The sequence below is a fragment of the Passer domesticus genome, chromosome 1, assembly GCF_036417665.1.
Source record: "Passer domesticus isolate bPasDom1 chromosome 1, bPasDom1.hap1, whole genome shotgun sequence".
In the NCBI taxonomy this organism is placed as follows: domain Eukaryota; kingdom Metazoa; phylum Chordata; class Aves; order Passeriformes; family Passeridae; genus Passer; species Passer domesticus.
Genome location: NC_087474.1, coordinates 88,603,707 through 88,630,517, shown reverse-complemented (window position 1 = coordinate 88,630,517; position 26,811 = coordinate 88,603,707). Strand labels below are relative to the sequence as shown.

At 38.4% G+C, this 26,811-nt stretch overlaps 1 protein-coding gene and 1 long non-coding RNA gene across 5 annotated transcripts in view; one reads left to right on the top strand and one right to left on the bottom strand.

The window, feature by feature from the left end:
- Window positions 1-26,811, bottom strand: part of CTNND2 (catenin delta 2) — a 638,555-nt gene that overhangs the window by 590,335 nt on the left and 21,409 nt on the right. The gene's annotated exons all lie outside the window — the stretch shown is intronic.
- Window positions 18,793-21,580, top strand: LOC135288680 (uncharacterized). 2 transcript variants are annotated; one of them, XR_010351681.1, is made up of 3 exons: window positions 18,793-18,869; window positions 20,626-20,725; window positions 21,298-21,580. It is a non-coding gene; the product is annotated as an uncharacterized LOC135288680 (long non-coding RNA). The 2 variants fall into 2 exon arrangements; XR_010351679.1 differs by having other exon boundaries at window positions 18,823-18,920.

Here is a 26,811-nt window from a genome sequence, read left to right as displayed (position 1 = left end):
CCTAAACAGCTTTTGAAATGACAAAAAATTGAATAATCTGATCTAGGAAGGATGTTCTACCTCCAGCATCTTCAATTTCAAACCTTTTAGGGTTCATATTCTGAAACACCTCTAAACAAATCCAGCAGAAGACAGAAGTTCTGATGGAGGCATATGAGTCCCACACACAGTCCTCCTCTCCTTGTGACTGACGTATTCACTGTAACACAAAAATTCAACCCATGCCACCAAAGGACTTCAAAACATGCCAGCTTTTGCCTTGACCTGGGTGGTCTCAGAGACGCAGTTCTCAGTTCTCACAATTATAATCACAGACTCCTGTAAAATGGACACAGCCAATCAGCTGCAAGTATTATGATCATTTTGCTAATTAGGAAAGAAGATTGGAACACAAATAGAATTTCTCAGAGTCCTCTAGCAACTAATTTCTCAATGCAACCCAAAACATATTTATTGAGTGCCCCAGTCTCTACTGTTTATCTTCACTCATTGACCCTTTTCCAGAAACGGGTGTTAAAAAACTCCAAACTGCCATGGACATCCAGAAATGACAATCTTCCTCCAGCATAACAACGACTTTGGCCATGTTATTGAAACTGGCCCTTTATCTGACAATCAGTAAATACAGAATCACCGCACTGACTGATTAACATCATCGTTAAGCAATTGCTTCACCATGCCTTCCCCTGTATTCCAGAGCAGCACTTGCATTATTTAGGACTACTTTAACAGATATGTATAGGTCCTGACAACAAACTACATTTGCTTCAGTTAGAAGTCATCTTCCTGCACACAGTGATGTCATTTTTGATCCATGCTAATAAATTACAATAACAATATTTTTGTGTCAGATAGATATATTCAAACATCTCCTGTTGTCTAAATCAACCTGTTAACGTACCAGCAACACTCAGGAGTTTGGTAGCTATTTTGCCATTTAGCAAATGTACAAAATATGAACTGGTTCAGAAGAAGTAGTCACTAAGCACATCTGACATTACCTCTCTGTCACAAACATTTCATCAACTCCATTCTGATAATATTTCATTATCCCCAGAAATGTTTCAAAACAAGCATTTGATCATTCAACATTAACAGACTGCATATGTGAAACATGACATTGTTCAGAATACTTAATTTTCTTTCTCTAAATGGTTTCAGAGTATTACCACAAATTCCCATTACACAATTCAGGCTACTTATTAAATTCTTCTTTGTGCTGTTTTGGCTTGTGCTTTTTTTTTTTTTTTTTTTTTTTTTGTGTTTGTTTGGTGGGGGTCTTCTGTTTGTTTGGTCTTTTTAATAAAAGCAATTCTAATTGATGCAAACAAATAAAATAGGACCATCTGAGTTGAAACATTTATCATTACATGTGGAGGTTAGGGACCACCAATATAGAGACAGATAAAAGTAATCCAAAATCTTTAACACACTCTTTTATAACACAGCTGCATAAAGGATGCCAAAATTAGAAATGAGTAGAGTGTTTGCCAGTTGATTATTCACAGCTGAACACAAGCATCTGAGCTTACAGCTTTAGGAAATAATCTTTTTATACAATTTTTTTTGTTGCTTTAAGTAAAAGATGGTACAATGCACATTGAATATTTTGTTCCACTGTGAGTGTTTTCAACTTGCATAAAGTAAACAAAATGGACTAACTGTATTTAGGTGCTCTTAATTATATATAAAACCAAAACTTTTATTGTTATGAACTTCTGTGATCAAGTAATAGACATAATCCATTGTGCTGACTAGGTCTCTGGATTTTTAAATGGATGATTAAGTATGTAAGACCAAAACCAGCTGAACAAAAATAATGTATTTGCTTAATGGCATCACATTTTTGCTTTTATAGTATTCACACATAGGTACTTGTTTCTTCCAAGTGTTGTCTCTCCTGCTTAAAATAGAATATACCATTGCTTTTTGCCATGCCATGTAAAGACTGTTCTAACAGTAGCTTTGAGGACAGTTTAAAACTTGCAGATACAAAAATACTTTCTGGCATCTCCAGATGTAGCTCAGTGCAAAGAATGCAGCACGTGGGAAACAATCATCTCCCAACTACAGGCACACTGTGGTGACTACTAACATTTGTTTCTGCACTGAAGGGAAGATGAGAACTGTGTGTCAAACACCAACAAAGAGCATGCCAAGACACAGCCTATCCTCACTTGGAAAGGTTCATATGGAATATAATCCCTGTTCCAAGTTTTTGTTTTTTAAAACATGTTCCTGGCAGATGTAGTCAGGGACATACTTCCCTTTCACTGTCCTCTGCATCCCACCCACACACTTCTCCAAGGCTGGATGCTGTACCCACAAAATAGATTCAATATATATCAAATCTGAAGTGAAAAAGAGTACATAAAGCTCTGGAAGTTCATTAGTATTTCTGGAGTTCTGTTCCTACTTCTGAAGCAGTCATCACATATTTGCTATTAACATAAATTTATTCAAATATGAGGAAGCTGTTACAGCAATTCTCTATCTTCAGTTCTTGAAACATGTTGTGATGATTAAAAATCCCACATGCATTGAGAAAAATTTACAGTGCATAAATTTGTTGCAATACCCTCATGCCCTATGCTCATCTGAAGTGCCCAAAGCACACTATGTTAAATTACACACTTTTGACTCTATACTGGGTATTTTCTATAGACTATTGCATCCTGCCCACCAACTACACTGGTCAAATTTTGCTAATTTAAAAAGCTCCCTTTCATTGCATTTGGACTTCAGTTGCCTACGCGGATTGTGAAGTCAGGATTTTGAGTATTATTGAATGTGATTAAATATTGGATACTTTGTATGTGTATGCACACATTCCACTCCTGCTTGATGTGTTGCCCAAAGGACAAAGTAGTCCAAGTACAAATCTTTTGCTGTCTGAAATAGTTTCCTTCTGACCTTATTACATCAAAGTATCATAAAGTTACTGCTCTAAATACTTCTACATATATGATATGCCTATTGACATCTTCAAAGGATGGGTTTTTTTTCTTAACCAGAGGAAAATCAGCTTACAAGAGGATGAAAACTCTGTGGAAAAGATCCAGTGATAAAATACTTTTTCTCAGACTGAATGATGAACAGTTCCTGAATGTCAACGAAACCAGCAGCAAAGAGGAAACTCTCTCTGTATCCTCTTCCAGTAAATACATCCTTTTAATTTCATGCCTTTATGACCATTCCAGGTTCTCAGATCACTGGTATTAATCAATCATTGATCAGTTGTCAGATTGTGACACCATGTCATTTTAAGGGAACACAGGAATATGCAAATATGGGAAATTTCAAGCTGATACAATTCACACTTAGGTAACAGACTATTCCTTTAATCAGAGCACAGCAGTACTAATAGTCAGGTACAGAGTTCTCTTCTGTCTCCAGTGTTCACCAAAACTAGGTTTTTTCTCTCACATACTCTTGTCAAGTCTATGACATTACCACCTGTAACTGATTTTTTAATCTTCTATTATTTCTTCACTTTTTTAAAAACATATGGGTTATTTATTTATTGACTTATTTAATGGCTGCAGCAGGCAGTCCCAGCCAACTGCCTTTGCTAGGTGCGAACCACTGGCTTGTATTTTGGACCTGTTTCTTGTTTGCTGTATGTCATGACCACGTTTGTCATGGAAAAAAAGACAAGAGCTCCAAGTTCATAGCCTGCATATTTCCTGTGATTTACATTACACTTGTTCAGTTATCCATTCTCTAGCCTGTAGATCCCAAATATACACCACCCCTTTCAGGGAAGTTGTGCCCTACTCTGATAATTATTTCAGCTTTCTGTACTTTCTTGATCACTGCTATACTTTTGGAACACTGCATAATTCTGTGGTTCAGAGGGATGAGTCTCTCAAAAACCTGAAATGTGGCCTCTTGAAAACTATTTGAAATCTTTTTCTTGATCAGCTACAAGGAAGTAGGCCTATCTTCTATAAACCATTATCTTTGACAGCAAATATTCTTCTTCCCAGGATCTTCCTTGGTGATCTTCCTTGGTTCATAGAATCAAATTATAAGTCATGTTGGAAAGGAAGGTGGTCCTCTACTCCAATCTAAAGCAGAAAGCAGAGTCAATTCTGAATTCAGATCAGGTTGCTCAGGGCTTTGTCAGGCAGGACTTGAAAAATCTCAAGGACAGAGATTCCACAGCCTTGCTAGGCAGCCTCTCTCAATGCTTAATTATCCTCACAGTGAATGGATATTTCTCCTTAAGACTGAGCCTCTTATGTCTTGATTTACGTACACGGCATCTCATTTTCTGGCCAAGCGCCTCAGTGAAGAGCCCAGCTCTACTCACTTGATTGCCTCCTTATCTGTCATGGAATTCTGCCATTAGGTTATCCTCCCCTTGGAGTACCTCCTCCAGGATGAACAAGCTCCATTCCCTCATCTTCACAAAGGATGTACGCTTCAGTTTCCAACTGTTTTGGTCACCCTCCATTGAATATATTCCAGTCATTCCATGTCTGTCTTGAGCTGGGCAGGCAGAAAGAGGGGAGGTGGTGTTGAAATCTGAACACAGTATTCCAGGTGGGTTCTGACAAGTGCTGACAGAAAGGGGAATGGAACACTTCCATCAGTATTGTCTAACATAGTCCAGGACGTTGTCAGCTTTCACTGCTGCCAGGGGACACTGCAAGACACCACATTTGCCTACTGAACTTTAAACAAATTTGCTCATCCCTTGCCCATCTCTGATGACACATGTGTTGCAGCTCCATGGTGAAGCTTCTCTCTTTCTTATGTGTTTGTAACACTGTCCTGAACTTGACTAGGTGCCAACACAAAACCAATTTCTATTGCAAAAAATGAATTAAAATTTCTCCTTACTTTATGGCTTAACAGCGTTTAAATACAGCATGGAAACATGTAAGAAACTTTCTCAGTTCAGCTTCCACAACCACATCTGAAGTGCTGGAGAATGACTCAACTTGAGCATTAAGAGGAGAGGGAGAACTCACAGGCTTTAAAAAAAACCCTCCCTTACCACAAGAGCAATCCTACTTGTTTTCCCTACAGTGGTGGAGAAGTAATTCTACTGTTCATGAGACTGAGAAAAATGAGATTGTAGAAATTTGATTCTGGCTCTGACAGGTATTTGATTGGGGAGATTATAGGCTCTAAAATGTTTGGAATAGAGATTGTACTTCAGCATTGCCTATGTTTAGGGAATACGTTCGCCAGACAGTAAACACTACAGAAGAAGAAAATCACAGCTAAATAAAATAATAATTTAAACAGCAGAAATGCTTGTCTGAATTTTTAGTTGAAAATGCAATTGCTCACTGTAGTCTGACACGTTAGAGGCTAAGTTCTTTTGCTTGAACTGTTCTTGACAGATTTTAATGTTAATTGGTTTGGGGAAGATGCCAGGCAATCTAAAACATTTGCTGCAAAACAAATGTGAAGGAAATATGGCTCAGGGTGCAGAGTCTCACAATTCACTTACAACTGCAGAGAACAAGCACCATTCTCTACAGAGAATGACAGAGCGAGACAAAGAAAAAATTGATTTTAAGAAGTGGCAAGTAACAAGCAACTGTGCCACAAGATTTACATGCTGTACATTAAGCAACAATAAAACATTAATTTTACTATAGAAAAAATGCTGACTCTAAACTCCAGCAAGGTCTCAGCAAAAGTACAAAGCAGTTGCAGTCAGCAGGATCTTTTCTGTACACAAATTACCATTTATGGCTAGCAAAAAGAAAATACTCAAGAAGCTAAAAGTAATGGAAACTGAATTGTGAGGAAGTTCCTCAAAGAGAAGGCAACAAAGGTTGTCTCATCCACATACTAACTCAAAGCATTCATCCCTTCTGCTCATTTGCCATGCCACAGCTGCAAATGCTAAGTTAGAACAACTGAATTACAGACCACTCACTTTTATTTTGGGATCTAGCAATGTCATCGTACCTCAGTACAATTAACTGGCCAACAACGCCACTATTTCCAAAGGAAGGGACCTTTGAACTGTATTGGCATGCAACACAGCTTGTGTTGGTCATGAAGCAAGTGGAACCTCAGCTTTCTCAGGGCACACTCAACCAACAGATCTGCAATTTCAGGAGAGCCCCGTGTCAAACAAGACAACCATGTCTTACACTTCACAGAAGGACTGAGCATCCCAATGTGAATTGGAGGGGGGAGCTTTGAATCACAAAGTAGTCTGGATGCCCAGTTCATGTTCATTAACAGAGTGTGCACTTGTCTACTTAACAGTCTCACAAACTGTTAAGTTGTGATGAAAAAAGTGACTGATGAAAAGTTGAAAAAACATCTTTGGGCAAAGCTGCGGAGACATGGAGGTTAGCCAAGCAGATGTCTCTGTCTCAATGGAGACCTGCTTCCCAGATCCATTAAGGACACACGAGCACATGCTGCCTATTCTTTGCGTAACAGAATTTTAGTTCTGCAAAGTCTCCACCTGCACTTCTGTCTGCTTCTAAAAGCCAGCAAGAGTGTACTTTTCCTTCAAAATGAATGGGTAAAATATCTCAGTATTTTACCAAAATATCAAAAGTGCCAGAAAAAGGGGAAAGGAATGGAGGAGAATGAGTCTTTGTGTAGTACTTTTGAGTAACAGCTAAACTAAATCTATTTCTCCAATGAGTAATCAATAAATCGACATAAAGAGAGCTCTGGCCAAAAAAAAAATTAAAAAATCTCATTTCTGCTTAGCGCAGGAGAAGTGGAACACAGACATAACCAACTGCAAAATACCATCCTTCTCTTTCAGAAGAACAAATAGGCTACACCGACTATCAGTCTCTCTACCATTTACAAAGAAACCCCAGGTATTTATCCAAACACAAAGGCTCAAAAGCAACCCAATGTTTAGCAGATAAAGGAAATGGAGAGATAACAGAAAAGGAACAGGAATTTTGTAAAAGCAGAGAATGCAAGCAAAAGTGAAAGGCTTTACTTCTCTTAAGAACAATTGAGGACCCAGTGAAAAAACCCAATGAAATTCTTCCATATATCTTTTTTTTTTTTAACGCAATAGATCTTCCAGTAAAAGTAGCTTATAGTAAACATTTGCATACAATTCCTACATTTCTTTTAAAGTTAAAATTTATCATTAAAAAGTTGCTAATTTTTTATCCTCTGAAGTTATTTCCATCTTTAAAAACAGTGTCATTTTTAAACCATTAAATTTAAAAAAAAAGTAATTGAAGAATTTTGCACAGAACTACTGACATCATGCCACCTGTATCTTAAAAAAAGTTTATTTAAGAAATTGTAGTGATGACATTCTAAAGCCTGGTACAGGTCATACTTCTGTAATTTATTCTTTATAAAGTACCAATTAAGCATTACTACTTGTCATTATAATGAAATGGTATCTAAGTATTGTAAAAGGATCATCTTTATCATAGAAAAAAAGTTTTACATACAGCTTACTTCATGAGGCTGCTACTAATGAGCTATTATGAATTACTGCAAATTCATTAATGCTATTAATTTCCCCTGCCCCTCAATACTGCAGCAGAAACACACCTGACCTTTCCTTCCAGGATCATGTCCTCAGAAAAGGCAACTTCCATTAACAGGGAACTAAATTCCTGAGGCCAAATCAAGAAAATACCATCTTATCAATGTACTCTTCCATAAAAAATCTCCACGACCACCCATTTCAGGCTGGTCTGCAGGAATTGGTCTGAAATGTTGAGCAAGCTCACCTGTGTGATACAATTATTGAGTATAATGGTTGTCTAGCTCTACATTTTCTTTAGAAGAATATTTCCAGATAACAGTATCAAAACCAACAAATCATGTTTTCTAGTGGAGATGTAAACAGGACCTATTCTGTTCATGATTTTTCAGAAGAGAGAACACACAGAGATCTGTTTCATTATTTTCCCTTTTCTGGAGGTAGTTGCTACACAGCTGCTACAGAAGCTTGTAAAAGAATTAGCAAGTCTCACATACTTGAAGACATACACACATATTATATTGTGACAACATTTATCTCTGTGCCCTGACACGTAAGGTTGAACAACTGGGCTAGCCCACGTGTTGCCAAGCTTGCAAATGTTTCACAAAACCGTGCTACAAAACCAGAGAGCAGCATTTCTAGAGTTATGTGCAGACAGCTGCTTCATACAGGGCTCTCTGATCAGGCTGGGAATTCAGCCTACTACCCATGACATTCTCAATGCTCTGGTTTACAAGCAAATTATGAAAATCCAGTTGTTCTTTCACCTACATGAGAGAACCTCTGAACTAGAGAGGCACAAGCCTGAAAAAACTAGTCTGCCTCTGGAAGGGCAGGTGGGCAGCAATGGTTTCATGTCCTGAACACTAAGACTGCAAATCAAAAGAAAATAATCCCCCCACACACACTTTCAGCAATGTGACCTAACGCCTTTCAGGGCTTTTTAAGAAGTATGTAGAAATACAGCACTGTATTTGAGACTGCTGTAAGAAACCTAATTAAACAATTATTAATACAACCAGCACCCCAAAGACAAAAGCTATGTCCATTCTAAAGAAATATTAATTGAACATGTTGTAAAACTAAATTTATTTCTGATTATGATAGTAAAGTTCCCTGAAATGTAAACTGGGAGAAATACAAACCAAATGCTTTTCCATTGACAAACACAACTTTACAAACCAAAGACTTAATACTCTCAATTAAATGTACACTATTTCTTTTTTGTTAAAATGTCAATTTTTTTGTGGTCACTTATTTTCAAAGAAATTAGAAATACCATACTTAAATTTTGTGAACTTCCCCTGCCCCCAGCACAAGAATCCTCTTATTATTTATAGGCTTCCGCAGTAGAAATATGAAAGCAATGTTTCTATCTAAGATTCAGCCCAGATATGCTTTTTCTCAGCCAGCTACTCTAGTCTGCCAAGGCTAAGAAATTTCTGTCAGCCTTGGTTTTCACTAAGGAAAGTGTTTATTGCACGTGCAGTTAGTCAGTGCTGTTCTCTACGATTAGGGTTGACTGCCACAGGGGGACAGGCATGCTTAACATGTCAGTGGTGTATCCACCCTTTTAAAAAGCCTGTATTTGAAGCAACACAACACCAGTAAAATGTTGTCTGAAATTGTTACCATGCATGCTCCATCCCAAAAAAGAGCAACAATTTTTTAGCAGCCTGGGTATGATAACAGCAGACTCCCTCCCAGTTAGCATCCATGAAGCTCAAGAAGATATTTGACGTCTGAGGCAGAACAGCTCCTAGCATGTCCCTTGTGCAGGACAAATACATGCTTTGCCCAGAATTGGTTTTGATTGTAGTTTTTTTGTTGTTGTTGTGAGGTGTTGGTGGGTTTTCTTGAGTTTGTAGTTTGGGAGTTTTTTTTAGCGAGGACAGTGGCTGGGTTGTTTTGTTTTGGTTTTGAACTTCTAAGTTGTTCAAGTAGGGATCTACCAAAACTCTTGCAACTACTTCACTTGAGCAGGACTGACTGATCCATGGATTTACATTCTGTTATTTAGCATACAGCCACGTCTGCATAAATCCCTTGTGCCTTGATCTCTCAGATTCTCTATCTTGGATACAGGCTCCATAATTGATCAGAGGGGAATTCAAGAGGAAAATAAGTTTCAAACAGCTACCCCACAAGAAATATTACTGTAATGGGACTACTGTATAGGATATATTTTTGATGGGACTCTGTTTATTCAACACTAGGCAAGTACATTATTTAATAAACCATGTTGATGTATCACACCTTCAGCATTTCTGTAATTGAGATACTCTGCCCAGGTAAGAGCCAAAGTTCAAAGCCCCATTGAAGCCAGCCTCCATGGCTCTAATTAGTCCGTATGAAATAAGTCAGCAGTGCTGAATAGCATGAAAGTTACACTGCTTTAGGTAACACACATCATTCACAGAAACTGCCATGCCTTTCCATTCAAAGGTATCACACCATTTTTTAATTTAAGGATTTTGTAGAAATATAAATGATGTTTCATCAATTATTTCAAAACAGGCAAATGGAGTAATTAGAATAAAAGGATTCTTAGCATTTGTTGTTTATTTTGGATAGCAAAAGGCAAAGATAATTGCTTGTGGTTTTTGTTGTTTTGGGGGTTTTTTTTTGTTTTTTTTTTGTTTTTTTTTTTTTTTTTTTAATACCAACTGTGTTTCAGGCAATTTACAAACATTAGGATTATTTTAAAATGAAATGACCTAACATTTGCCAGATTTCCACTGCCAGGAAAAACAATTATGTGCAAAAAAAGGTTTGAAAAATTATTATTAAAGCCCGTAACAGTCACAGCATTAAAAGAGTCCAAACACAGCTCAATGTTTCGCAACACAGCATTAAAGAACAAATGGGAATAAAAAATTGATACCACACAGTAACAAAGACACCATTACAGCTTTCTAATTCTGAAAACACATTATATACTCAGAGCTTCATAGCACTACTTAGCAAAACAGGTAGCCCTTAAGAGAGGCAAAACACTAACAAAGAAATACTGATGAGTTTCACATAAACTGTGAGAACAGCTCAACTCCCACAGCCACTTGGTACATCCAAGCTCAGCAGCCAGGAGTCCAGCACATAAAAAAAACCTCCAGATCCAGAAAACTGCACTAGCAAGGCAGTATCTGTGCAATATACAGTCACTGTTCAGTCCCCCAGACCAAGAAAACTAAAGAATATAAAGCATGGCAGAATTACAAGCAAGAGCAAGAATTAAGGATGTTAATACGTCTGTCCACACAAACACATGACTGTCCTAGAGAGACGTCCTAAGAATCAAAAAGATAGGATTGATTTTAAGTAGTATTTCATATAAAACTCTTTCCCAATTAATGAGACCAAAGATGTTCTTTTCTTCACAAAGCAAGGCCAAGAATTACATTTGTGGAGAAATCTTCTCTAAAATCCAAAATTATTTTATTTTTCTCCCCACTGTGATGTATCTAGGCTTACAACTTACACCTTTAGCAAAAGTAAACACAATAAAAAACACAGTTGAATTAAACGAGATTAATTAATTCAAAAGTGAATGGAGTAAAGCATATCAAAAGTCTGGCTGCACAGGATGTTTTCCACCATATCTGGAACTCATTTTGCACATCATTTGATAAGCATCACTACAGAGTAAGCAATTTTTCTCATCTTCAGCTTTTGCTCAGTATCACTCAGTGCAAAGAGTCAGACATTTACTTAAGGAGAAGTTTCTTCATTCTGTATTAAACACAGTTCCATATTTTCCTGCCCAAGGCCATTGGTGTCCACCACACCTTCTCTCCCTCAGGTAAAATAATACCACACCATCCCTACAGACTGGGACCCTGAAGTTAGTCAAGTTTAGTTGCAATAAATTAACCACAGTCCAGAGGCTTACACTCTCCTCTATCAGTGGGAGCAAGCACTATTGTCAAAGCCTGGAGTCAATAACTTTCTAAACTAAGTTCTGTAACACACAGTTTTCTGAAGGAAAATAAAGCACTTGTGTAAGCACTTCATTGGGTAATGATTTAGTTTTACCTAAATGGTAAAGTTTCTCAGCTACTTAAAATTAAAAAGCAATAAATTTTATTTTCTGAGTAAAAACTTGACTTGTTTTCTAACCCTGTGAGAAAGCAAGCTTTTCTCACTGTTAAAATGTGGAGGAAATATAACACTATATCAGTAACTGTGGGTTATAAAGCATAAATCAATATTGTTTCAATGTTGTATGCATGTTAAATGCTTTTGCTATTAACAGCCATATTTTATAATTATTTTATGGGCATGTTTCATAGTTATTTCTATACTTATTGCAAGACTAGCCTGTTAAATGTGTAAGCATTTTACATCTTACACCACTATGTAAGCATTTCAGGAGAAAAGCTGTGCTCACAAAGCAACACAGGACTCCCATATTCTTTTACTAGTCTCCTAGTCACTGGTTTGGATCTTCATTATGAAATTCAAGTTATCTTAACTGTATGGTGAGAGTCCTCTTAGCATAGGAACATCTGGCAGGAAGCCAGCTGAACAATGAACTTCTCTATTCAAATAAAAAAATGATACATTGCCTTAACACCAGTTCTGCTTCATCTCTCCTCACCCTCCTCCAGGATCTAAATTGAGTAACACAATGCTTCTTTCAGAATCCTGGTGAATAACAAATAGTAATCCTGATGGAGAAAATTTCTTTGATGTTGTAGGAAATAGTATTTCAAAGGAATTTAAATAAATACATTAATTTGTGGCAAAAAATTAGAAATACCTGAAAAAATTAGAAAGCCAATAAGCCTGAGACTTCATAAGGTTGTCAGCATGCTAATTATTAATTTACCTTGTAATCTTTATGTCTTCATAATAAATGCAGTATTGGATGGATTATCCATAGTATCTTTCAGACAACTGAATTTGTTCACCATGAGTAGGATGTACTTCCAATAGAATGACTTAAAAAGATCTCTCTCCTACTCGAGAAAATTTTCAGCCCACATCCTTGCAGCTAAAAGAACAGATGACTAGACTCAGACTAATAAATTATCAGTTTACTGCTGGTGAAAATACATTTAACACTTTTAGGAATTGAATTTCAAGTTAATTTCGTTACAGCAAATCAAAATCAATTCATGTAAACAACATACTTTTTTTTCCCACTATGCGCTTCAGTAAAGTCTACTCCTCCAGACTGATGTATGATGCCAAACATTTTTCTGCCTAGGTACAGTATAGCTTACACAGACATCCCACTGAATGAACTTTTCTAATACTATTGCTGTGTTACTGTCTCCAGTCTCCCAGATTTCTTCCCTAGACCAGCAAGTAGATCCCCAGTACACACTTCAGCTGCTTTGGGGGAACAGTGTGCACACCACACCTTTTACCTCACAACTGCATTTATTATGAAGATGTAAAGATCACAAGGTAAATGAATAATCAGCATGCTGGCTCAGATAGAACCAGGGCCTTGTTGTGACCCCTGAACAGACCTGGGAAACCTCTGCTACCATGCATCCATATTATAAACTACAAACTACATCTCGTGTTGGCAGAACAAAGCATCTGCATGCCAATGAGAGAACCTTGTGAGAGACGAAGTTAAAGAATAACTGAGAAACCCCAAAATTTAGAAAGATTTCCCATAGCCTAACACAAATGAAAGGAAAGGATTCTTCATGCATGAAGAGCAGCTTGTTTTACAGATGTTATTGAATGGAGGTACAAGTCAAACCACTGATTTCTTTTTCCTATTAATTCACCAGACTCATGGCAAGGGGTGGAAAAAACAAAGCAAGAAATTAACAGTTACACACTGATTAGACCAGTGATGGCTGTGAAATACATGAGCGTTTATCATTTCTTTCCAGACTTAACTTTTCAAGTACCGTGTACCTATTCAAACAAAAAGATTGGAATCTTGAAAACCCCACAGCTTTTTTTTTTTTCCCAAACATTTGAGGAAGATGAAGCAAAGGTTCTGCCTTTCTTTTCATTTAAAACAAAACCGAGAGTAACTTTTGTTACTGTTTTGACTTGATACCTGTGGCATAAGGGTCTCCTGCAGGAAGACACAAACCAATAAACCCCCCTCCCTCCTCACAGCCCACTCACACCCACCAGGCAGCACCACTGACACAAGCAGCGCTCCAGGACCAATGCACTGAAGAAGCATAACAACATCTTGGTGATTGAGTTTCTCTGTGTGTGTTTTTCTGCTTTCATTTGTGTTTCTAAGTGTTTTTCCAGTACTTAACTGCTCACAGATGGGATATTTGCGAAAAACATATGCAACACCCTACTGAGCCCCCACAAGACTGCCATAATCTTTAGTTACGTCAGGAGAAATGCATGCAATGGTTCACTGGTGAGCAGATGCCGGCTGTTATGAATAGAAAGTTGTAATTTTTTTTAAGTTTCAGAGTTAAAAAAACCAAGCCAGACCGAGTCAGACTTCTTTAGGTTCCCTGCGAAGAAAAGCCCTTAATCACTCGTTGATGGTGGGTGATTAACCGATTGTTTCCCTGATGCTAGCTGCATACCAAGAAGATACCAAGAGAAACCCTCCAGGGTAAAGAGACAACCCTCCAGTGACACCAGAGACAACATGCAAATGAGAAACGCAGTGCACCCTGGATTGTTACAGTTTTACAGTTTTTATAAGAAAAACCCCTAAAATCACGAGCCATAAGTGACTTAAAGTGACGTCTAAGGATGGGAGCATTGTCCCGTACCTGCTTAAACCTTTTTATTTCTCACTCTAACTTGAAAAGAAACTGATTAAAGAGACCCCCCCGGGTTTCTAAACCAACAAACTAAGGACTCAACGACTCTCCCGTGAGGACAGAGTCCCCAGCTCTGTCTGCAGACCAGCGGACAGAACTGCATCATCCTCCTGCTTCGTGCCACGCCTGGGAGCAGCGGCGGCGAGGGCGCAACCCGTCGATTTCTTCCCACCTGAGCTGATTCTTCTTAATAAAGGCATTAAAAAGGAGAAAGATCTCCTGCCCATTTATTTCACCGGCTGCTATGTAGGGAGCGCTGCTCCATTATCGCGGTGTTCCTGTAGCAAAACTTACCGGCAAATAAGGCGGGTTTGCTTTTAAACAAAGCTGCCTTTGCTCACTCACATCGTTGCTTTCATACCCAAATATTCACCAGCACCAAAACTCACTGCTCTGAGCAGCCTGCCCAGTGGTGAGGCTGCAGGGTCAGAGTGTCACTGGCATCCACCCATGGCCTCCCAGGATGATCTGGGAGCCAAGGTGCTCGCAGGATGAGTCCTTTTCCTGTCAGATGGCAGCCATAGGCAGCCATGTGTGGCTTCTCCTAGCCTTCAGGAGCTGCCAGAGATCAGTCTTTCCATCCTGAGAGCCACCAGGGCCTAATCACTGCCCCTTAACCCAGGGCTCAGGAAAATCTGCATTTAGACTTCCCCCTTTCTATAGCCCCTTTCCTGCAATTTATTGCTCTTGGTGCTTTCATGCCTATACATTCCTAACCAGATCATCTTTAACAATACTGCTGGAATCCTCTGCACATGCAATAAGAGGGATCAGACCTCACTGATTTTTCCAGCCACACTGAGCTCAGTCCATGGCTAGTACAGGAGACTATGGGAGGATATTTTCAGAAAAACAAAATCCAATCTGGGCCAGCATGCAAAAGGTAGCCTGTCACAGAATTGTCCTCCTAATCCCTTTGTACTTAGCAGACACCCTAAAGTATAAGGTCTTAATTTTCTGTCTTAATCCCATATAAGGAAACATTTTTGTGTACTTACAAGTTTTTAAGGCCTGGTAATGTTTTTACTCTCGAAATCTATTTTTTTTTTTGGCAGAAGTTTATAGCCAGTTACTTAATCCTCAAATAAATAAGTTAATCAGCCTTTTCTTATATGAGGTAGGACTTAACATTGTATGGGCCATTATTTTTTTTCCAGAAAGATATCAGCCAGGCATAAGAGCATAGCGACTTCCCCAGTCCCATGCACACAAACCTGACTCCCACTGTATTCACTGCTTGCAGCCTACTTACTGCACATTAGGGGAGCAGAGGTCCAAATGCAGGACAGTGCATTATACTGGAAGAAGCAGCAGCTTTATATTGAAAGCTTTATCACAATCTGCAAATTTGCAATTCCTAGCTACGTATGTATTTTGGCTTACTTGATTCTTTTCCAAGCATTCCTTGATATAATTCAGAATCAGCCTTCCAGCTGAACTGGTTTCTTGTGCAGCTATAACTGATGCATTTATTCATTAGCTTTGGTAAAGCCCTAGGCACAGTGACAGCATGAATAATATACAAAGTAAAGCCCAACATGCTCAAGAAACACCGTAGTTTATTACAGAAAGCAAATAAAATGGGGATGGGGACGTGGGGTGTCTTCTCCCCTCTCTTTTTTAAGAAACATGTACAATCTACAATCTCAATAGGCAGGATAAGCAAGTTCCTTATTTTTCCCTAGATGTGTGCATATTGGAACATAAATGAGCTGAAATACGTGTGGCATGTTCTATTCAAACACTCCCATAAAACTGCATAGACTTCTATTAACTTAAATTTAGAGAAATAAACTACTTGCATTTTAGTTCTAAAGTTTATTCATTCTCTGTGATCTCCCATAATTTTGCTCATAACTCATACAGAGGAAAGGAGGTCACACAAACCATGTCAAAATATAATTGGAAGCAATAGTCTGAATTCATTAGTCCTATAAAATTTTAATTTAATCTTCCAATACAACATAAACAGTGACAAGTATTCTTATCAAGCTGAAACACCTCTAAAATTTTCAACCAAATATCTTTCATGCATAGTGGGGCTTGTCCTCTACACTAAATAAAAAGAATCCTCATCTATATGACCTTCTCTACCATCTCCTTTGCCTCATACAGAAGTTTATGGAGTATTTTTCAGCAAAGTTCAGGTTATATGGTCATTGCAGCAGTATGAATTTGGTGAGTTTAGGAGTAGCAGGGGCTTTGGAGTGGGGGGAAAGCTTTCTAATGTTCTGACATTGAACTCTCTTTTAAGGGGGAGGAAGAAGGCTGCCAGACTGTTTCATCTTCTCACTAATGCCTCAATAAAATTAAAGATATATTTAATATAAAGACTAATGTCTTAATAAAATTAAAATAGACACAATCCTTTACTAAAAGTTAAAACCATATATAAAAGGTCCTTTCCTTTTTATTTTTTAATTAATAAAGAAAACATTTTTTTACACAGATCATGTAATATACCAAATAATTCACAGGATTTCCTACTTGCCCACATCTTATGGGACTTATGTTCATTGTAAAATTACTCTTAAATAAACATTACACTAAGATGTTTTGCTATTTATATTGTGGTGTTCCTTTAGTCAGCACTGTGTAAAATTGAATTTAAGAACTGCACAGCAAGGTTAAGTACTTAGCAAGAAAATTAAGAATCTTGATGACCTCCATACCAGAGTGTTTCACAGGTTCCCACTGGACACTGAAATCACTGACAAATAAGCATTATATTTTTCTGAAGTTCACAATGGGAACAGAATAAAATCAATGCACATAATAAGTGATGAAGCCTGGCTATTCAACCAGCTATTGCAAGTAATATTTTAGTATTTTTGTGCTAGTTTTTATATATATGAACATTGCATGGTCATCTCAATATGCAGTTTTTCCTCCATAATGTATTATGTAGGGTTTTTTTTTGATTTTTAAAAAACATTTGCAGAGTAAATAGCAACACCCGTGATTAAACTGAATTGCCTGAGATCATTAGGCAGGATATACACAGTCACTCCTTCATTAGCTCTCTCTTTAAGTAAATAACAATGGAAGTTATTTACAGATGCTAAAAATCAGCAGTAGACACTTTACTTACTAAAAAGTGGCACCATAAAAATAACTGTACAATTGCAAACAGAAGAAAGAGAGAAAGAAAGATAAAACACTAAAAATAACTGGAAAGAATGCAGTAAAGAAAAAAAAAAATTAGAAGACTCCAGCACAACAACAAAACCCTCATATCCAACCAAACAGAAAACCCCACAGCATGCTACTAATACATCTAGTAGGAACAAAATTAAACATGTAATTTTACCATAGATTAAAAAGCTGGTTCCTTACTTAGCCTCATAACATCTTGTCTGATCTAATCCCGTGCTCAGACATTTAGTAATGACCTATCAGGCATTACTATCCGATCCTGAAGATCCTTATGACAAATGCTATTTCTTCCAGGATTGTAGAATGGAAAAATCCTCCCCAAATCAAATGGATCTATGCAGTTTGCTGCCATGACAGCTATGCCCAGCCACAAGGGCTCTCCCTGCCAGGGCACACTTGAACAAAAGTTACTCACAGTCCTCCCCTTACATTCCTGTCTCCCACCCATCACTTAGGGTTTTTATAATGAAGGAAGTATCTTCCCCCCTGGTAAAACCTGATGCTTTCTTAATGTAAAAATCATTCAGGCTTCTCTGGGGACCTCCTGAGAGGGGAGCTGTGTGTCAGAACCTCTTGTCACTCAGAGCAACATGGTCAGAGCAGGCACTTTTATTCAACTCCATGTGTTTTCCTCACTGCTTTCATCCCACAAGCACAAACAGCTACGCAAATGGTCCTGGATTCACTGTAGGTAGAAGCATGCTCACAGAAGATCATGCCTGCCTTGGAGGTGCCAGAATTGCAAGGAGACAAACAGAAACCCCTTCCACCATCAGCAACAGTCAGGGATTCCCCCAGCAAGCAAAATGATTCCATCTCATACCTGAGCACTGCCTGCAGTGGAACAAGACATGGAATTTGAAAGCTGGACACAGAAGCCAGAGAATGTCCAAAACCTGGCAGTAATCTAGTAGAACAGATGGGTAATTCATAGATAAGACCACCAGTCCTGAAGTGAGCCCATACCACCAGAACCTACTGCAAGAGGATGACAACCAGCACATTCTTTTTAGCTACAACACAATATTTCCATAGAATGGTTTAGGTTGGAAGGAATGTTAAAGACCATCTAGTTCCAGCCTCTCCACCATGGGCAGAGATACCTTCCAACAGACCAGGCTGCTCAGAGCTCTATGTAACCCAGCCATGAAGGCTTCCAGGGTTTCCTTCAGCAATCTGCTCCAGCGCCTCACGACCCACATTGTAAAGAATTTCTTCCTAATATCTAATTCCTAATTCCTAACCTAAACCTACCCTCTTTCAATTCAAAAACATAATCCCTTGTCCTGTCACTACAGGACCTTAGAAAAAGTCCCCCTCCATCTTTCTTGTAGGCCCCCATTATTATGGAATGCTGTGATAGTATCTGCCTGGAACCTTCTCTTCTCCAGGCAGAACAATCTCAGTTCTCTCAGCCTGTTGTCATAGGAGAGGTACTCCATCCCTGTGACCATCTTTGTGGTCCTCCTTTGGACTTGTTCCAACAGGTCCATGCCCTCCTTATGTTGGGGCCCCCAGAGTTAGATGCAGCACTGCAGGTGGGGTCTCACCAGACCAGAGCAGAGGGGCAGAATCCCCTCTCTCACCCTGCTGCCCACGCTGCTTTGGATGCAGCCCAGGACACGTTTGGCCTTCTGGGTTGTGACTGCACATTGCTGGCTCATGTCAGGTTTTGTCCCCCAACGCCCCCAAGGCTGTCTCCACAGGGCGGCTCTCAAATCATTCTCCACCCAGCCCATATTTGTTCTTGGGATTGCCCTGACAGGGGTGAATTTTGTTTGCAATATTTAAAAATGCAAAGACTCTTGTTTACACCAATTATATACACCCTCCAACATGATCTGGAAAAACTACATTACTAATATGAAGGCACCTTTCACACTCAAAGTGAAACACAGCTGAACCAACAGGCTCAGTAGAGAGCTGGTACTTCACATCAGCCCTTGTGAAGCCTAAAAAATATTAGCAAGTTAGGATCCATACGATCCATACACTTTCTGCTGAACGTATGAAAAAGGCATATTTCACAGCTACAGCAGAAACCCAAGCTCCTTACATCAGCAAGAAAGCCCAGCAAAACACAGAAAGGCAGAGCTGGCCTTAGCTGGAGTCAGCAAGCAAAGATGCCTGGTTGCATTGATGGACCATGTAATAGGCTTGATGCTTTGATGAATATTCACCCTTACAGACCTTTTCTTCACCTTCTCAGACAGCTTCCAAAAATACCATAGGAAGTTATTTGCAGCACACTGCCTCTCCTTGGCCAAAGTTTTCTAAAACACTGAAGCTGAATATAGTATTTTGAATGGGGAAAAATCTAGATAATGGTGAAATATCACACCAAAGAGAGAAGCACAGAATAGAACAATGTTTCAATAGGATTTTTTTCACCACATTAAAATTTATCCAATATATAAAATGCAATGCATCTGCAATTGAAACAAAATGTTTCATTTAACTTAAATTTTCTACTTTATCAAAATTTAAGCAACTCCACATCTCAAAAGTTTGCCCCTAATATAAATTTTATTCCTTTTCATCAGTTGTGATACTTAAGCTTACTAAAATATAACAAGTTAATATCTGGTAAAGATCATTTCAATTTACAAAATGTTGAAGGTTGCGAATGAGTGAATTTATTTAAAGGTATACTTGAAAATTTACATTGACATTTGAACGTGAGTTTATTCTGTGCACACCGAAATAGCTTGGCTCTTCTACCTAGACACCTGAGAAATCACACATTTCTAAATAACAGCAAGCAGATGGAGTAATTTCTAATTTCACAAAATTAGCTGTAGAAGCTTATTAAAGCCCTGTAGTAAACGTGCAACTTCATGTTCTTCCTCAAACTTCAAGATAAATATGACATTAAATGAAAGGACACATTTTAATATAACATTTAGGAGCAAATTTTGACTAATTTTAACTGACTTCTGAATGATGTCTGAACTGGATGCAAATGACAAATAGTTGGCGTTTATCGGCAAGTGTTGTTCCTGCATCAAAGATATACTCATCTGAGCCTGAAAAAATACACTCCATCTCTTCACAGAGTGGAAGCAGCTGCAATGACAACTCATTTTTGGCAACTTTAGTCCCTATCTACTTGTAGATAGCAGAAGCAGCCTCAACCACATATTAAAACTAATTAACAAACCCACTAAACTACACTATAGCAAATACAGATGCCAGCTTCATCAGCAAGAGCAAATATCTAACTCTTACACTGCATTTCTACAGCAATTTTGAGGAATTTTATGGCAGAGGTGACCAGGCCTGTCCATCTCAGACCTTCATATGGATCTCTCACCCCATCTTTTTCAATTCATTGCAAAGGCAGGTAATCTGAACTGTGTGCATTACACCACGGTATTAAAATAAAACAGAATTAATTATTGCAGGAGAAGCATTGCAATTCAGCAGATGCCAAAATACTGAAAATAAGATTCCACCTCTGTGCAGTGCTGCACAAGGGAGATTTATGCACTGTCTTCGAAACCTCATGCTAGGCAGGAGAATTTTCTGTATTCATTACAAGAGAGCACACTGTGATTGAGACCCCACAATAGAGCAGAAGAGTGAAGTAACAGTGCTGTAGCAGCAGCATTAGCAGTACAAAGCAAGCCACGGTGCAAAACAAATCCTTTGCGTATGACTTGTTTGCCTCAGTAGTGGAGGGACTTGAGAAGAATAGGGTTGAACAGATACTGTTTCATGAGGAATAAAAAATTAAAATCTTGTCTAGTGGGTCTGGAACTCATTACACCTTGAAATACCCAAAAATGATGTTTTTCGGTCAATCAGCACAGAATGCTCCAAAAGCACATTAAAAATGAGGCAACCACTGCACAGTGAGACATTCCCGAAAATTCTGCTGACTTTTTCTTTTCTACCCTTCCTCCCACTGAGAAGGGAAATATGGGGCAAGAAAAACCCAAGAGGCCAGGACATGAATGCAGGAAGTCCTGAAACCTGAGAGTGAGATAATCTGGAAAAGGAAGACCTTTTCTAAGGCATCAGCAGCAGTTCTGAGGATCCCATACAGAGAAGAGCAGAGAAGCCAGTGCTGCTACAAAGGGACAGCAAAGGCAGCCCCCATTCTCAGGGATGGACTTGAGAAGGACCACTACAAGTTTTCCTTTACCATGGACCAGCAACAGCACATATACTCTCACTGCTTAAAAAAAGAAACATCCTTAGGAATGTTTAAATAAACTAATGTGGTTCAGATGCAAGAGGAGCTTTTTCTTGACTCAAGCCCTACTCTATCTGGGATTACCACTAGCATCACCACCCTAAACCCTGTTATCCTGGTAGGAATCAGATAAAACACTTACACAGATCAGACTACACAGCATGAAAAGATTCTAAAATTTATCTATTACTTTGCTAATTATCAAGAGGTAAAACCTCCCAAACAAGCCAAACAGGCCGGAAGCTTTCCTGTTTAATATTATTCCATAATAACAATAATAATAATAATGGTAATAGTAATAATAATAACAATAATAACAACAACAACAACAATAATCATAATAAACAATAATAATAATAATAATAATAATAATAATAATAATAGTAAGTCCTACTACATTATATAATAGTAAAGCTAAACTTTGTAATGCAAAGTGCTGTAATGCTGTCCCAAGCCAGCAGACGGAAAGCTGAATTAATCTCTGCTGTTACACATGGGCTTGTTAAACCGCAGCAGAGTGAAAACAAAAAGACCATGTTATTATCGCTCAGCGCTGCCACTGAGAGCCCAGTGGGGAGCCACGACACCTCACATGAACCACGCTTATTTCACAGCACTGCTGTTGGCAAGACCCTGTGAAGAGCATCTGAAACAAGTGGTGCAGTTATTCATGAGCTAAATGGATGCCAGAAACACCACAAAGAGGATAAAGGGATAGCAAAAGAAATTTGCACCTCTCTTTTTGTCTGGCAGAACCAGTAGGTGGAAGAGACAGATCTGTTTCTCTCTATCCTGATGTCTGCATTGGCACGGAGGTTTTGGCCAAAGCAGGAAACAGCTTCGGCTCTCACATCCACTCTAAAACCGGGCTTGAAAACACTCTCAGCGCCAGAAGAGAGAGAAGGAAGCTGAGGACTTGTCCTACAGCTCCACGGATCAATGCATGTATCCTCTAAATGATGAAAAACAAGCAGCACAAACTAGAGCAAAGTCATTATACAGGATCTATCCTTACAGCAGGGATAGAGTGGAGAGACTTTCTGTAACAATGACCTAGACAGATATTAAACTAGCAGGTGTCGCATACATCTGGGAGACAGACAAAGCAGTATTAATCTCAAAGAAAAATAATGCAGCGTGATAACAAGACATCTGGTCATGCACAATAAACACACTGTAAAACATTTATTCCTCCCTATTTGCTATGTAAGCAATGACTCTTTTAATTATCCACATCAAATCCAGGTTCAGAAGATGGCAATGAAAACATTTGAAACATCTGGAAAATGCTTACACATGTATTTTGTACTTAGTAAAAAAGGGTGTTAGTGCTTGTGGACCTGATTCTGTCCATGTTTATCAGGTTTTCTCTTGAAGTCAATGGTTATCTGTGCACAGGAGAGAGCACATTTTTTTAAGCCAGATTCTAAAAGTGAAAATAAAGTTCTACCAATGTCATTTCAAATCATGGCTTGAATGGTTTGAATCTGGATTTGTTCTTTTGTTCTTTGCTTGAGCACTTCTGTATCCTTTTTGTGAGTTATTTGGCTGTTTTTAGTCCATTCAAAAAAGAGATGGTCTTAAAATGTCTTAAAAAATAAAAAAAAACCCACAAAATTCAATGACACTTTCCAACTGCACAGATCAAGTGCCAATGCGGAATTACGTGGTTTTGGTCACCAAGAACATAAACATTACTGTTTTGAGGCCAGAAGCTGTTTTTCTTAAAGTAAGCTAAAAAAAAAAGTCAACACCACCAAAACCAAAGCAAACACACCCACACAAAACCCACCCCTACACTCCCATCCTAGTCAAGTTAAAATGCCTTTCTGAAGTAGTCTGAACTCCACTAATAGTTAAATGTATTACATTTATGGGTTTTTATTTAGAACTAGCAATTCGGTTCCTTAAACAGCCTTGAAAAGAATTCATATTCTTTTTATAGCGTATAACGTTCTCATTGCTGAATTTTCTACTGTATCTACAAATGCTGACAAAATCCTGCTTAGTGTGTTCTATAAGTCAATATATACCACCAGTTTCAGGAACAAAAAAAAGAAATCATACTCTCACATTGTTACACACACCATTTCACTCTGAAGTAAGGCTGGTGCTATCACATTAGCTGCTAATCACTAAGTCCACTCCCTCTTCTGTTAAAAAATGAGTGAAATTTAATGCATTTACCATAAGGAAGGGTGCAGAAAGCAAAGTGTCAGCAAACTGGACTGAATCTTGTCCTGATTACTTCAGCTTGGAGATGTTTCAAGACCCATTACATAATGCTCTTTTATTTCACCTGACATTGCAATTGCTCTTTCAAGCATGATTTATATAAATCGAGAAAGCATCTTGAGTTCTCCTTTCTGAAAGCCTTATCTTCAACACAGCAGTTCCACCCCCTGCTTCAGAGTGACAGTTCTGGGCCCAGATCATGGTGCAAAGCTGGTCCCTGCAGCTGTCCAAAGAATCAATTCATTCAGAACACACAGCCCAACAGCAGCATAAAACCCATGTCTCTCTTGACAAAGCCCAAAGGAAAGGCTCAAGGAAAGCTACACACCGTTTGAGTGATTTCACAATTTATCCACTGCTTAGGAGAGAACCTTTGATGCTTTAGCCAAAGCCCTCAGAGAACACTGTATGAGGCATCAGAGAGAACAAAGCTTGACTTTCAGACAAGCAGGTGGCTGCTCAAGGTCCACCAGTAAACAGTGGTATTTATGCAAGATTTCAAAACTTCACCTCTGCTTTGAGGCACTAGGAGACCATTATCGTAATTTCCTCCAAACTCTCTGAAACAAATACTAATACTAGAAAAAATACAAATTCTAATACTAGAAAAAAATCTTTGGATTTTAAGAGGCCAACAGTCTGACAATCCAAATAAAGTGATTACAGGAGAGTGTTAGCATCCTCTGAAAAAAAGGATCCTATGAACAAAGGCCGCTTGAGTAACAAGCTTGAGTAACCTAATACAACTGAAGGCAATGCCTCATGTCTCCAGGCAAAAAAGAAGCAGTGAAACATGGAAGAAGTAGTCCAAAGTGAAAACAGACTCAGTATTTAATTCTTGTGATAAAGAGCCCAATGTATTTTTTAAAACCCCAAGAGCAGTAGTGCCTTTAAGCCAGGCTTCTAATTAGCCACACATAATTGAAATATGCAGCTGTTAAAACTCTGAGGATAAAAATAAGCACAAGAATAATTTTCTACTTGCACGTGCATTTCTCTGTCAATTAGTTATGAGATGCTCTATTTCTGAACGCCTAAGTTCACTAAAGATCTGTTACTACTATAATTGAGGGAAAACAGAAAGAAGTCTCATTATCATCTGATGCATTTCAATTTATGAGTGGAAATGATTTTTTAAAAAGTGACAGTTTTCATCATTAAACTCTTACAAGAATTACCTTGTTCTGAACTATGTATCATCATATAACAAAGAATTTCTAAACCATTTGAAGTTGCCTAGGTTATCCCTCTTCAGTTATTACTCTTCAGAAAAATCATCATCACAAATTGCCATTATATTTTGAGAGAAACCAGGATTTAAAAGACATATGCATGCTGTCTTGGAATCAGCTGGACAGGTACACATGGAGCCCACATGTTTCCTTTATTTAGGAAGCAGTAAAATGCAACATGTTACAAAAAATAAATTGTTTGGCAAACTCTCAATTTCTAATAATGGCTACTATAATTTCCCAATAAACATTCCTAACACAATTATACTAAATGCCCAGAAAAGTAACAGGTCTCACACTTAGCAGGTAACAAAATAACCTCTGCTCAATATAAATACTGGGAAATGGACAAGAAGGTATGTACAAAACTGTACATATTAATTAGCACTACTGAGAGTAGAAGGCTGGGAAATACACTGGGATGCATGCCAGGATACATGGCTTTAACAGTAGACTGATATGACAGAAATGCATGAGAAAGAGCATCACTTTCTGTTGCTAATAAGTCTAGCTCTGTGAGTAAAAATTGATACAAATTACCCTTAATTATCTATCATTAAGAACAAAAAACAGTGGTATACTACATAATACATTAAGGTTCGGAAAAGTGGAATCTTAAAACTGAACATGTAGGTGTCTACATTGTTAAAACAAAAAGCTACTCAGTAGTCAGCTAGATTTTATAAAGGTTATCTGTAGTTCTTACTGCAATCTTAAGAAGAGATCTTTATTTCTTATGCAAGAAATTTGGAGAAGAACAAGCTAGAAATATCAATCCCTTTTTTTCCTTCTCTCTTTAAAATATAAACAAATGCTCTCTTGCTCTTCATAACACAGTTAAGGCATTTAAAATTAATAAAGTTCAATTAGCACACCTGTGAAGCCTAAATTAAATTTCAGAAGTGGTCAGGTAAGAAGTCAGCTGCAGGAGAAACATGCTTACTCTCAAATTACAACCTCAAGCACCACCACACTTCAAGGGCACTGGAAACTTGTGTTCTACACACATGGAAGAGTGTAAGCTTCATAACTCTAGTTCTTTATAATATTAAGAAACTAAGTGGCACATACCTTTTCAAGTATTTGGATATTCAGATATTGCCAAGTACCAAAATACTCAGTAAGCCTTGATTGTAGAGTCGTGTTTAGAAACAAGTTCTGGAGTTATGACAGAGAAGGTTACCAAAAGGGTAAGTGACTGACCCTCTGTACTCAGCCCTTGTGAGGGCACAACTCAAATCCTGTGTTCAGTTTTGGGTCCCTCCCTGCAAGAAAGACACTGAGATGCTGGAGTGTATCCAGAGAAGGGCAAGCAGGCTGGTGAAGGCTGGTGAGAGAACTGAGGTTGTTTAGTCTGGAGGAAAGGAGACTCAAGGGAGACCTTATCACTCTCTACAACCACCTGAAAGGAGTCTGTAGCCAGGTGGAGGTCTGCCTCTTGTCCTAAGTAACAAAAAAGAGAACAAGAGCAAATGGCTTCAAGCTGCACCAGGGGATTTTTGACTGGATATTAAGAAAAAAGTCTTCACAGAAAGACTTGTCAAGCATCAGAACGGGCTGCGCAGGGAAGTGGTGGAGTCACCATCCCTGGAGGTATTTAGAGGACGCCTAGATGTGCTGCTGTCCGATGAGGACATGGAATAGTGGTGGGCTTGACAGTGCTGGGCTGACGGTTGGACTCAACAATCTTAAAGGTCTTTTCCAACCTGAATGATTCCATGATTCTGTAACAGAAATGCACTATACAGAGCAATCCTTATGCAA